Raw genomic sequence first — 13,378 nt, forward strand, 5'->3', positions numbered from 1 at the left:
CGGGCCCTGGCGTATGTCTTAGAGATTTCTACGCAGTACGCAATGTGTTAAGGTTCTGGAGGGTGTGTGGCAGGGAGAGCTACCCATCTTGCCTCACTCAAGACAAACCTCTGAAGTTCGTTCCCTTGCTTGTTATACCAGCTGCCTGCCAATTTAGAATGGTCTCCTCTTTGACCTCTCCTTGCCCTCCGTGCTGGGGGACAGTTTGAGAGAACCAACACCAAGTTGACTCCAAATGCACCCACCCTGGGAAGCATGTGAGAAATGAAAAACTAGTTTGGTCTTCAATACTGTTTTATGCTTTTTTTTAAAAAAAATTATGGTCAATTACAGCAGTTGAACAGTGAACATGTCACATTAAGAAGAAAATCTTAACCTTGAAGGGATGAATCAGGTGGGAAATGCTTTATTGGATACATTCAGAGAGATCCATTTGTAGATTTATGCTACAAAATGGAATAAACATTTTATAAACTCTAGTCTAACTCAGGCTCTAGTTTAAAAATATCTACAAACATCACCCTTTTTTTTCTTCAGAGAAACACAAATAAAAATTACTATTTTTTTCTAGAATAAAATGAATAACTTTTAATAGCAATCAATATAATGGGATATTCTTTAATTGACCCAAGACATACAGGATACTGAAGGCATCATTGTTTCTAGAAAAAGGCTTTGTCAGTGTTTGCAATTTTGCTGCTGAATTTTTCCCTATATATTTGATTGACAAAGATTTTTGTCATACAAACAACTCTGTAGAAATTTTAACCGATGATGGATAGGATGTGCAGGTGAGTCATGATTAATTAATAGCAGCTGGATAAGAATGGTTACATCTTTAAAATACAAAAATCTGCAGTAACACTAAGCTTGCCTTGAACCTCTGCTCTCTCAAGCCCTATCTCAAGGGGAGATAAAATAAGGAAAAATACTTGGCTAAACTGCTGGCAAAACTCATTGTTTGTACCTCTCTTGGAAAAGACTCTTGGGACTGACAGTGCAATCCTTGCTATTGATTGGCTGGTTAAATAGAGGACTATTATCTTCAGACAGGCTAGATTGATTATACAGCAGCCGCAGGAGCTGAGACTCAGAGCTGAGAGAGCGTCCGGGTGGAAGCAGACAGGGGGGAACGCAGGTGGGGAGGGAGGCAGTGCGCGTTCCAGAGCATCACCGTGACTGCTGGTGCTGATTGTCTTGCTTCCTGCGTGGCTCCCTCAGTCAACAACTTACTGAGGCGCCTTTCCTTTTACAAGAGGCTGTCAGCGCGGAGCCCCAGCCAGAAATAACAGACTTCACCTTGGAGTAGTTCATCTCACTCCTGCATCATTAAAGAGGATTTTGAAAAGAAACAAAAATCAAGTCCTCCTTCCTCCTTCCAGTCTCACTTTGTTCCAGAATTGAACAGAAGCAGTTTCATGCTCCAGGTAAGGAGATTAGAATTTTATTTCTGGAGTCATTTTTAGTCATTTGTAGTAAAATACAGCAGAGCTTTGCATGGCTTAAAAACTGAGATTGCAATGATGTATTAAATTTAACGCAATATACAGGCATTTTTATTTAGAAATGTGTGATGAATGTTTATATAAATACATATGTGTGTGTGTAAATATATATATATATATACATATATATATATATATATATATTAATAAGACTACTTGATTATAAGTTTATGTAGCAAATACTCTGTATGAAGAGGAGAAATAAAATCCATACTTAAAAGAGCATTTTTGGTGACAACCTTAAAATATGTTTACATATATTGTTCTTAGCTCTTAAACAACTTTGAGAAATAATGCCATAACATGAAAGGGACATTACTGTGTTAATTGCCTACTATTATCTTTCATGTAGACATAGAAGCTACTGTGGACTTTAAAGTGTTTGTCGGGGATTAATTTTTTTTCTAAATCTGTCTTTTGATTGCAGTCTTAACTCTTCAATATAAACATGATGTGTCTTAAATGATAAACATTAGACTGTCATTCTCTTATGGCTAAGTTATTGATGGCTAGCATTTGGTTTTTAAGAAAGCACTGAGCTAAGGCAAAGAAGACTTGAGATGTTAAGCAATTCCAGAGTTTATAGCTAGAGCTGCAGTTGCATCAATTACTATTTAAGTGTCATTGATGGTAGGTGCTGGTAAAGTGTCTGTGAATATATAAAAACTTTGCACATATTAATTTTCTACCAGGAATAATTTTTTTAAAGAAAGGGAATAGAATGGGATGGGAATAACGAGCTGGGCAATGCAGAAATCATGTAGTTGATTTACCTTAGGCTCATAGGTCACAGATGTCACTTGCTAAAGAGACACCATTGTGATATCAGACATAAAGGATTTATTTCATCTTTACTGGAACTGAAGCAATTTGTGAGATGTTTGATGTCAATTTATTTGCTTCTGGAGCAATGAAGAGGGATATTTTACTCTAAGAGCTTCTCTGGTTGTCATTTTGAGTGAAGTTCCCTGAGTCACTCCTCTAATCAAAGACCAAACTGCCATCTGCGATAAGTAGGCTAAACTTCAGATATTCTGAGTTGCTGTATTTGTGTGTGTTTTTCCCTTGTCTGGGATGAAATAACTGCATATTTGAAGAACACAATTTGTTATTCATTTTTTTTCTAAATGTAAAAGAATGTTTAATGCTCCATAATTTTATACATATTATAGCTACCTAGATATTTCTATTTATAATAACCATGTCAAAGGGAATAATTATATTGTTATAACTTTTTAAAAGTATAGGTTTTCTAAAGGAATATAAATGTACATTAGAGAATATTGAAATTTTGTCTTTGCATTGAGTCATTTAAACAATTATGTACATTGCTTTTGAGTATTTAGTTTGAGAAACTAATGTTAAACTATTAAATGAGGAAAGTGGTGGAACTGTAGACCATACATTTATGTATATAGTAGCAATAGTATATGAAATTCACACATGGAAATCTATTATAATCTTGTTTTGCAAATTATTGATTTGCATATACTATATTAATTATGACAACTTTTGTGCAACTTATAAAAAGTGTACTTTTAATCCTTCCATTTTATTGTTTATGACAAAAATCTGACATTTCTGATTGAAAGATATAACTAATTTATCTAGTCATTTAATACACAAAGTTATTTGAAATTTAGGTGTCTAACCGATTTATACAGCACAGTTTTCTTATCACAGTTATTTATGGGTTATATAAGTTATATACATTAAAGAAAACCAATTCTCAATTGTATTGTGTTTTTTTATGAGACAACATGTTAGCATGTATAGATGAAAACATCCATTCTTAATTTTGTTTCTATCTATAGATATGTTTTTCCTTTAAAAATATATTTTTTTAAGTTTCAGAAATTACATGCCTCTGACATTTAGACATCATTCTTCTTAGCTTACCTTCATTATTACTTTGATTCTCTTTTTTGTTACCTTAGAAATTCTGTAATTATTCCTATAAAGGAAATGACATTTTCTTATTTTCTTAATAGAAATAAGAAAATCTCTATTTTCTAAATAAAAATGGTCACATGATTGAAAAAAAACAAACACGATTCTTTAAATAACACCTCACACTTAAAAACTATGTAATAAATGCATCTCCTGCATTCCATCCAGATCAGTGGTCTTCAGCACACGGTTCAGGAGGAACAGGTATGCTAGCACTCACATGTACAAATGTTAGTAAGAGTCTGAAATTGAGCAGCTTGCTTAGTTCAGTTCAGGAATTCTCACCTTTCCATGCATTTTTGAGAGGACTCCATTTGACCTTTTATTCAACCTTCTATTTACTTCCATGGTATCAGATGTCTGCCCTGATTGCTCATGTTAACCACAGTGAACCAACAAGAATTGAGAAAAATACAATCTGCTCTGTTTTTTATTGATATCTAAACCATTAGGGGGCTCTTTCTTCCTGTGTTATACTCAGCTAACCACTGAGAGCAGTTATATAGCTCTCTTAAAGAATTTTCCGTATTTTTAAGATGTGAATGATGCTTGAAGTAACTTTCTCTACTTCCACAGAAGGAAACATTTCATATCACTAAGAATTATTTATTTATACAAGAAAAGTGCATGTATTCTATGGTTTCTAAATTTACCATTTAAAAATTATTATGTATATATTTTTAAAATAATAGATTGAAATATTAAAATGACTGATTTTAGGCAAATTTAGAGGTTATATGTTTTGCAGCTAGCATCATAAGAAATGTTAAAGTAATGAAAAAAGCTGAAGGGGAAAAAAACTTCTTCTACAATTGTCTGCAAATATCTGTGAACAGCACAAAGAGAATGAGTGACTCATGCAGTTTGCTTTCAGAAGAGAATAGCAGACAGGCAAAATAGAATATTACTTGTTTTGCAAAAAAATGGATATGGAAGGATTGAAAATATTAGGTTACTTTTACTATCCATACACATGTAGGAAATATAATAAATTCCAAAATTCTTTCTTCATCACACTATATGAAGTCTTCAGAATAAACACAGAGGTAATATAAGAGTAAATTAGGGGGGAGTGTCTTTCCCATATCACTTTAAAAGCCATACATATTGAATAGGACCACAGACTTTCATAATAAATGGATACACATTTCTCCCAATTCCACAGTAGCTAACGATGTTTGCTTCTTTTATTTTTATTAAATTTATTGGAGTGATATTGGTTAATAAAATTATGTAGGTTTCAGAGGTATAAATATATCATACAGCATCTGTATACTGTACTATGTATTCACCATCTCAAGTCATCTTCTTCCATTGCCTTTTATCCCCCCGTTACCGCCCCCCCTCTCCCCTTTCTGTCTGGCAGTCACCATGCTGTTATCTGTATCTATGAGTTTTGTTGTTGTTGTTGTTGTGTTTGTTTGCTTTTTAAATTTTTTATCCTTTCACCTATTTTGCCAGCCCCCCAATTCCCTCTTCTTTGACAGTGTCAGTCTGTTCTCTATGAATATGTGGAACAAAATAAACTTACAAACAAAATAAAAACATACTCATAGAGAACAGACTCATAAAAATGTTTTCTGACTACAGGACTTTTGGGGGTATTAGTTAGTGTTTAAGAATGTCCAAATGCAAAAACAATATTTAGTGGCTCTAGGCTTTTCATCAAATTATGCAAGCTCCATGAAATGATAAAGAAGTGACATACACCTTCTGAGAGAAATGTATTTGGGGAAGTGAGAGAAGGGGAGAGATTCTGAGCAATGAATCATGGACTTTCAATCCTTTATTGAGTGGCTCAACTTATCAGGGTAGAAGAATAATTGCTTAAATTGTTTACATAAAATGGGAAGATGGAAATGGTACATGATTTTTTTTTTCTTTACTGGTGTTTTGAAAGTAAACATGTAAGGGCTTTATTTTTTGTTTGAAAATTTTCATGCGTTGATAGGACTGAATTTTTAATGCAAGTAGTATAATATACAATTGTGTGGGGATCATTCCACATCTACCTGGTACACGTTGGCATTCTTTCTCCCATAATTAGGTTTTGGTGATATGAATTATTGAATAATTAGACTTGAGTGGGAATACAAATGCTACATATTAGATTTAATCTGCATGAAAATATTTTTTCAAACTCTAAATTCTTCTAAACAGATATCTTTTTTTATGTTAAAGTAGCATGGTACTGGGGATGGAGAAAGGAGCTAAAATGGAAAATAAAACAAAGAAATGAAAACCAGTGACTGTACATGAATTTTTTATGTTGCAAAATTTTGCCCAGAACCAAAAGGTAAATATAACAATGCAAGATAAATATTGATATTTTCCATATAATGATAAAGGAGTGGAAATACCACTGGCAGTAACATTTCTTTACCTCCACGGTATGAGGAGAAAGCTCTATTGAGATGTGGGAAGTAAGAAAATTGGTAACTGTTATGGGTAACTGCCAATATGATTGGGCTAATATCAAATTTTCAAAGGAAACAAGATAGGTCATTCCTATTTAGTCTAATCAAATGGATTGAGAATGATGATGCTAATAATTGGAAAGCGTAAATGTGTTTTTATTATTGTTGTTGTCACTATTACCAATGAACTGAATTGCATTCTCTAATAATCATTCCTAGGCCTGTTGGTCTCTGTGAAACTATGTCTGTGTATGGTTGGGTGAGAGTGTATGTTTAAATATAGGCATAGTTGTTTTATAGAGTTTGAATAACATGAAAATATAACAAGCCACCTTTACTGTGTTCTATATATTCAAGTTCCTACTTTAATAAATTATCCTCACTGTATCTAATTCCTCCCCTACCACCAACACACACACATGTACACAGACATGATGATTATCTCAAATTACTTTATATTAGAATCTGACCTAAGGTGGGTCATGTTATGCTTCTTCCAATGAGTCTTGCTTCCTGTTCATTAGAACTGTGTTTGAGTCATGTAACTGAATCCTTAAACCTTGTTGTTTACTGAATTCTAGTAAATGAGAGGAATGAGGCACATGGTACTGAGACTAATGGAAGATAATATATTAGAGGGACACATACAATTTATTAGTCATAGACTCAATAAGGTATAAATAGAAATAAGAATGAGTGCTCATACTTGGCTACTACTAGTAGATATATAATGCTACTCATCTCATCTTATCTCTCTCAGCTGTGGTTGGCAAAAATAAAGGCGGTGGAAGATTCAGCAATGAACTATAGTGTATAACAAATAACATTTTAGAGCAGGCATGGCAAATGGGTTTCGCACATCTATGACATATACATTTTTTAAATGAATAGGCGTAAGTTTTTAGATCGGTTTTAGGTTTACTGAAAAATGAGAAAGAGAAACATAGAATTACCATATATCCCCTTACCTCCATCTCCCCTACCCTGCCAGTTCCCACAATTATTAATATCTTGCATTAGTGTGATATGTTGGTTAGGATGAATGAGTCAGTATCAATAAATTTTTTTTAACTAATACCCATAGCTTACATTAGGGTTCACTCTGTGTCTTGTATATTCTATGGGTTTTGACAACTGTATATGGCATATATCCATTATTATAGTTACATGCAGAACAGTTTCACTGCCCTAAAATCCCCCTTTGCACCTCCCTCCATCTCCTTGAGTCTCTGTTTTTACTGTTTCTATTATTTTGCCTTTATACGAATCTCATATAGTTGGAATCATATGGTATGCAGTGATTTCTGATTGGCTTCATTCACTTAGCAATATGCTAAGTCTCTCCCTGTCTTTTTTGTGGCTTGTTGGCTCATTTCTTTTTGTTGCTGAATACTATTCTATTGTACAGATTAACCACAGTTTAACTACTGAAGGAAATCTTGGTTGCAATTGCAAATAAAGCTTCCAAGAAAACCTATGTGCAGGTTTTTCCCTGGGCATAGTTTTCAGTTCATTTGGGCAAATACCAATGATCATAATTGCTTATCCATATTTAGTTTAATAAGAAACTGTCAAACTGTCTTCCAAAGTGGTTGTGCCATCTTGCATCACCACCAGCAATGAATGAGTTCCTGTTGCTCCACATCCTTGCCAGAATTTGGTGTTGTCAGTGTTTTGAATCTCAGTCATTCTAATAGGCATGTGTTATTACTTGGTTTTGGCATGTACTTTTAATTGGTAATAGCTGCTTGTGCCATGTTGAGAATAATTCTAAGGCACATCATGGATCTTCAGGAAACTTGTCCAGAATCAATTGGCAATGCTTCCTTGCCAAATTATGTGTTTTTCCCCTTTGCTGGACAGGATGTGTGTGGGAGGGAAGGACAGAGGGGAAATTGTAGTCCATTACTTGTAACATGCATTTGCTATTCATGATATAGGGCTCTGACAGAATGAAAGTAGAGCAATCAAATAATTCAATGCCACATTTGTTGATTATTGGATATTAATCATTTTCTATTTTTAAGCACTACAATTGAATTAAGGGACATAATTTAATATATTCAGTTCCATATTGCACTTTCTAGCCATATTTATCTGGGGTTAGAAATATCTGGCATGATATTGCCTATAAGAGAATATCTGAAATCCTTAAGCAGATGGAGAGTGTTCATAATCTGGCCTTGATCAAAGTTTCTGACAACATTGCTGATTATTCCTAGCTCAAGTTAAGCTGTATTTTCTCCATCCCCAAAGGGCTGTCTTTTAGCATTCAGTTTCTACCTATGATAATCATCCTGATTTGACTGGTCTTCTTTATCATCTCTACTAATTACCAATATTTCCACAAATCCCTATTGAGACCTTTTCTACTGTTAATCACCTAAGACCTTGCATCAACTGCACATTTACTATATCTCTATTCCATCCTTGTATTCAAACCATATAAATCAAAAAGGGAAATACCTTTTTTGCATTTATTTTTTGAGTCCTGCAATCAATATTCATCCTACTTATTAATGCCTATTAGTCAAAGGAATAAATGAAAACATCGGTTCTTATTAGTATAGAATATGTAAATATATTTTATAAATTTTTTCATGTCTTCAATTTCCTCCCGCCCCGCTCCCCCACTTCTTTCTTTGCATTTATAAGAGTGGTGGTAGAGTTGGTGAAAGGTCTTGTGTTCCACTCCTTACACGAAGTAGGTACTTACACAATTTGTACCTATGCACTTAACTGTTCTGCATCTGCTTTCCTGTCTACTCAATGGAACGACATTCAGTTGTATTGTGATAGGTAAGCTAATATGTATATATACATCTCTTAAAGTAGAAAGAGCTATGGATGAATACAGGGCCATTTTGCAGTATATATTATCAAATATCTTTTAAAAAACAAAATTTAATGTATTTGGTGGAAGAAAGCACTGTAAAGCAGAAAATACAGGTAGAGATTTTTTATGCTCCCTATCAGGGCACTGATATTTATTTAAAATAGGCTGAAATAAGAGCCAAAAGATTGAACTATTTTGCTAAGCAAAGTAAATTTGGAAAGTCTCTTGAAACAATGCACAGCTAAAGGTGTACCTGATGCATAAATAATACCAACAGCCTCTGAAGATGTTAAGAAGTAACCGATAGCCCTAGCAGGTTTGGTTTAGTGGATGGATCGTCAGCCTGTGGACTGAAGGGTCCCAGGTTTGATTCCAATCATGGGCACATACCCGGGTTGTGGGCTTGATCCCCAGTTGGAGGGCGTGCAGGAGGCAGCTGATCAATGATTCTCTTTCATCATTGATGTTTCTATCTCTCTCTCCCTCTCCCTTCCTCTCTGAAATCAATAAAAATATATTTTAAAAAAAGTAACCATAACAAAATAACAGGAAATGTTTTAAAAATTTCCCACTGTCCCCTTCTCTGTGTTAGTAAGAGTGTTGGCATGTTTATTCCTTGTAATTGACTGCCCTTTCTGAAATGCCCTTTCTCAACATTTATTTAATAATTTATATGTGCTCTTAATATTCTTTTTATAAAGTTTAGTTGTTGACTGGTAGAGGTACCCAGGGTATAATTTATACAGTCTAGTTATTGAATTCTTCTGTCATAAATCAATATAACTTTAACTTCTTGGCTGGAACTAGAGAACTGACCAATTCATTGCCAGGAATACTGCTTGAAAAAAACTCTTAAATCCACTGAGGACAGAACACTTTGACCCATAGCAGCAAAATTATCACTGAAAACATTAGAAGTTTTCAAAAGTAAATCTCTGAACACCAATTTAAAATTCATTTGATAGAGGGGAAAAGAGAATGGAGAGTTGAATATCAAATTTAAGTCTTTCTGTCTCTCTGTTTCTTAAGGACATTTTTTTAAAAAAACACTATGAAGAGGTCAATGGGAGGAAAAGCAGACATCTGTAATATTCCCAACAATAAAGATTTAAAAACAAAACAAATAAAACAGCACTCTGTTATATTGCCTCTAAAACCTTAGAGAAGATTTTGTTTTGTTTATGTTTTTGGTTTTTTATGATGGTGGTGTTTTTTTGTTCTTGTGTGTTTTGCAGTCTGTTAGCCTGAGTTTCATACACTTTATAAGGAAAATAATGGTATTTATCTTAAAGAGATGATCCAAAGGTCCAATAAGCTCATATGATAAAAAGTTTAGAAGATAGGGGGAAAAAAAAGAAAGAAAAAAGTTAGAAGAGTGACTGACATTATCATCAGCAGGATTTACACTTACATTAAATGCTTCTGAATTCACAATGTTGAAAAAAACTGATCTAACATATGTCTCTTACTATCATTTCTTCAATCATTCAAGAAACTTTGCTGGACAGCCAATAGGTATGAAATTGTATTCTTAACTATTCCAGGGGCTCCAAAGATGAATAAAGAAAAGATTAGGGGTTCTGAAACTAGGGCACAAGGCATAAAATCATGCCTGTAACTAAACTATGGTTTTTTAACTCCAAACATGCCCCTCCATCATCTAACATTGGGTGAAAGCTGTGGAAAGAACATTTCTCCTCTAGCTTGCTTCCTGTTAGGTTCTGACAAGGAAGTAAAAAAGGGAGGTAGAAGGCAGGATGATGAAAAAACACCTTTTTTGTTTGCTGCTCTTGTCAGCATTGCCTCACAGTGCTCTTCACCTCAGCAGCACTTGCTTCCTGTTCTCAGCTACTTCTGATCCTCACAGAACTGACCTCCTGTGTCGCTCACTGCTTATAGTACTGAGGCACGCTGTGTCCTTTTCCCTCACACCAGGGGACCCCTTCTCTATCTTTTAGGTTCTCATATCATTAATAAGAAGCTGTCCTTGAAAAAACAAAATATTTCAAAGTCCTTTGTTTGAAAAAAAAAAGGTGGGAAAAATACTTCAAGACAGAGAGTGTAAATTAAAGTTTTGTTCATGTCACTGTTTTTAAAAGCATGTATTTGAATATGAAAGCTCACAGAAAAAGAACCAAGAAAGTCTTTGTTCTTCCAGCCTTGAGGGTGATAACTGCTTCCAGTCTTTCCCTCCATTCTTCTACTTCACTGTCTGTTTCTTGCATTTTCAGTCTTCTAAGGTATATATTCAACTTCCTGTTGAAATAACTCATGGCTTCTATTTTCCTGACTCGGTACTGGCTGTATAAAGAGTTGGTACTTAAAGTGGATACCCAGAGAATTGAAAGGACTGTGATACCAATGTTGGGTCTGGGGGAGGTTTTATTAATGTAGGCAGTTAGTTAGATATTAGCTAAAAGGGAGGGAGCAAATCAATCAGAAGCAGATATCTGATTAAGCCTGACTAAGATTTACAGTCACCCTAGGAGTCCGCCCCACTAAAGGGGGAAGGGCGAAGACAGCACAGGGGGAGTTTTTCCACTGGGGACATAGGAAGCAGGAGCCAAGATGGCAGCCATAAAGGGGAGGAGACAAACCTGAGAAAACCTGGGAAAATGATTGACTAGGATAAAGATCCAAGCTGGGAAAAGCCAGGAAAGAGAGGAGGTAGTTTAAAGAAAGCCAGCTCTCTCCCAAGCCCAGGGAAACATTGAGAACCTTAACAAAGGCACTAGGCTCTCTTTCACAACTGTGCCCAGGAAGTGCAGCGCCCATGGTGAGAGAGCAGAGAGTAAGTTAGACTTCTAGAGCCTTGGTGCTGAAGTAATGGCGCAGCAGCTCTGGGCCCTGCCCTCCTCCTGGGCTTGGCTAATGGCAACGTTCTTGCATTCGATTTCTGAGCCTTACTGTGAAGATGTTATGGGGGGAGGTCCAGGTGAAAGTTTGGGGGGATTTTTCTCCTCTCCAAAAAAGCAAACATAATGTGGTATGCAATAATCACCATTTTTCAATGCAAATTGCAGTGCAAAATGAGAGAGACAGAAAGAAATCAGTTATGTTTTTCTTTGTGAAGTTTGAAAAGGGATCCTAGAGAACTTGATATTTGTGGTGTCTCTAAAATTATAAGAGGTGCACATAAAAGAATTGAGGGGAGAGGGAGGATGTTCAGTATGACCATGGAGGGTTGGCAAACGTGCATGTAAACCAGTATGGTTGGGTGTAGGGTCTCTATGAGGAATATAATCCCTAGAGAAACAGGCAAATGCATTACCAGAATATATGTATTATGCTATGGAATATGGACTTTTTGGATAAGTCTTTAAGTGTTTTTAATCCATGGAGTTAATGATCTGATTTGCTCTAAGGTATAAGCAGTTATCCTAAATATTGATAATTATAATGGTATGCACATGCTCTGGGCCCTTTCTATAATTGGGGAATGTTGGACAAATAATTAGAAATAGGCTTCCCTACTGGCTTCTCTCATTTTCAATTTTAGCCTGAGTTAGGTCAGAATTTCATTTTGTTTTGGCTAATAAGAGTTTAAGGAGCTCTGCTGGGACCACTACTGTACTGCATCTAATATAAATAAATGAGTTGCCTAAAGCAATAGAACTTCCTCAACATACCAGTTAGTATTTTATGCATACTAAGCACACTTTAGGTCTGTCACAACCAGCTGTTCAGTTTAAACTTGTGACTGGGTATCTGAACTGCATCAGCAGAAGATTTTCAAACCCAGCGAACACTAATTACAAAACTATTCACTAGCATTTAAGTAGTTTCCTCTTTTGACTTTATTTACAAACAAAAACCAAGTTGAACTTATTCTCAATAATTAAATGGAAGAAGGTTGAAGACATATTTTAGACCTGGGTGTTATATACAATAAGTATAAAAGAACATATCTATTCAGTTAAAGATCAAAACAGTGCTCCAAATACTCACCAAATAAGGAAAATCTATGTGTTATAATTTACTACTAACTTGTAAATTTTAGTCTGTTAATGTGTTTATGATACCTTCATGAAGCACTTCCGGTTGAAACCAATATGCTATTACCCACTCCAACCTGCCCCTTATTTTTCAGCAGTATGGTATTGGGAACATAAAAAATTATTTGTGGCAGAGTCACATGCATTTTTGTTCTCATGATAATGAGCCTATAATAATGATCCACTCTGTGTGGTCAGACCTTGCCACTTTTGCAGTTAGGTTTTCCACGTGTTGTTGAAATAATGCTCTAGGTTACAGGGGCTAGTATAGCATGGTAAAAACATGCTACTCAAAGCATGACCCATGTGCAATAGAATTGACATTAACTAGGGGTTGTTAGACATAGTAGACATGCTCCAGAATCGACGAACTACTATCTGCATTTTAACAATATCTCCAGAGAATTCATAGCATATTCAAGTACTAAATAAAATCAGTTATTCTGTGATTTAACCCTATGTGCACAATATATAGATGGTACTAGTATGTCTTTCAATATGTTTATATATAAAGTATTCTGACTTGAATTAATTTTGGGTAACCATGTCTTTATATGTTTCATATTATTAAAATAGAAACTGAGGCAAGACTACATGGAACAGATTGTCAGAGGGGTTGTGTGTGTGTGTGTGTGTGTGTGTGTGTGTGTGTGTGTGTGTGTGTGGGAGGGCACT

At 35.1% G+C, this 13,378-nt stretch overlaps 1 protein-coding gene across 3 annotated transcripts in view; it reads left to right on the top strand.

Annotated features, from left to right (window-relative positions):
• The first annotated feature begins 1,159 nt into the window (after nt 1-1,159).
• CDH18 (cadherin 18) overlaps nt 1,160-13,378 on the top strand; it is a 707,444-nt gene continuing 695,225 nt past the window's right edge. For all 3 annotated transcript variants that reach the window (XM_059694741.1, XM_059694743.1, XM_059694744.1), the window contains exon 1: nt 1,160-1,427. The gene's annotated coding sequence lies outside the window, so the exon portion shown is untranslated. The remainder of the gene's footprint in view (nt 1,428-13,378) is intronic.

This window comes from Myotis daubentonii, chromosome 4 (assembly GCF_963259705.1).
Source record: "Myotis daubentonii chromosome 4, mMyoDau2.1, whole genome shotgun sequence".
Lineage (NCBI taxonomy): Eukaryota > Metazoa > Chordata > Mammalia > Chiroptera > Vespertilionidae > Myotis > Myotis daubentonii.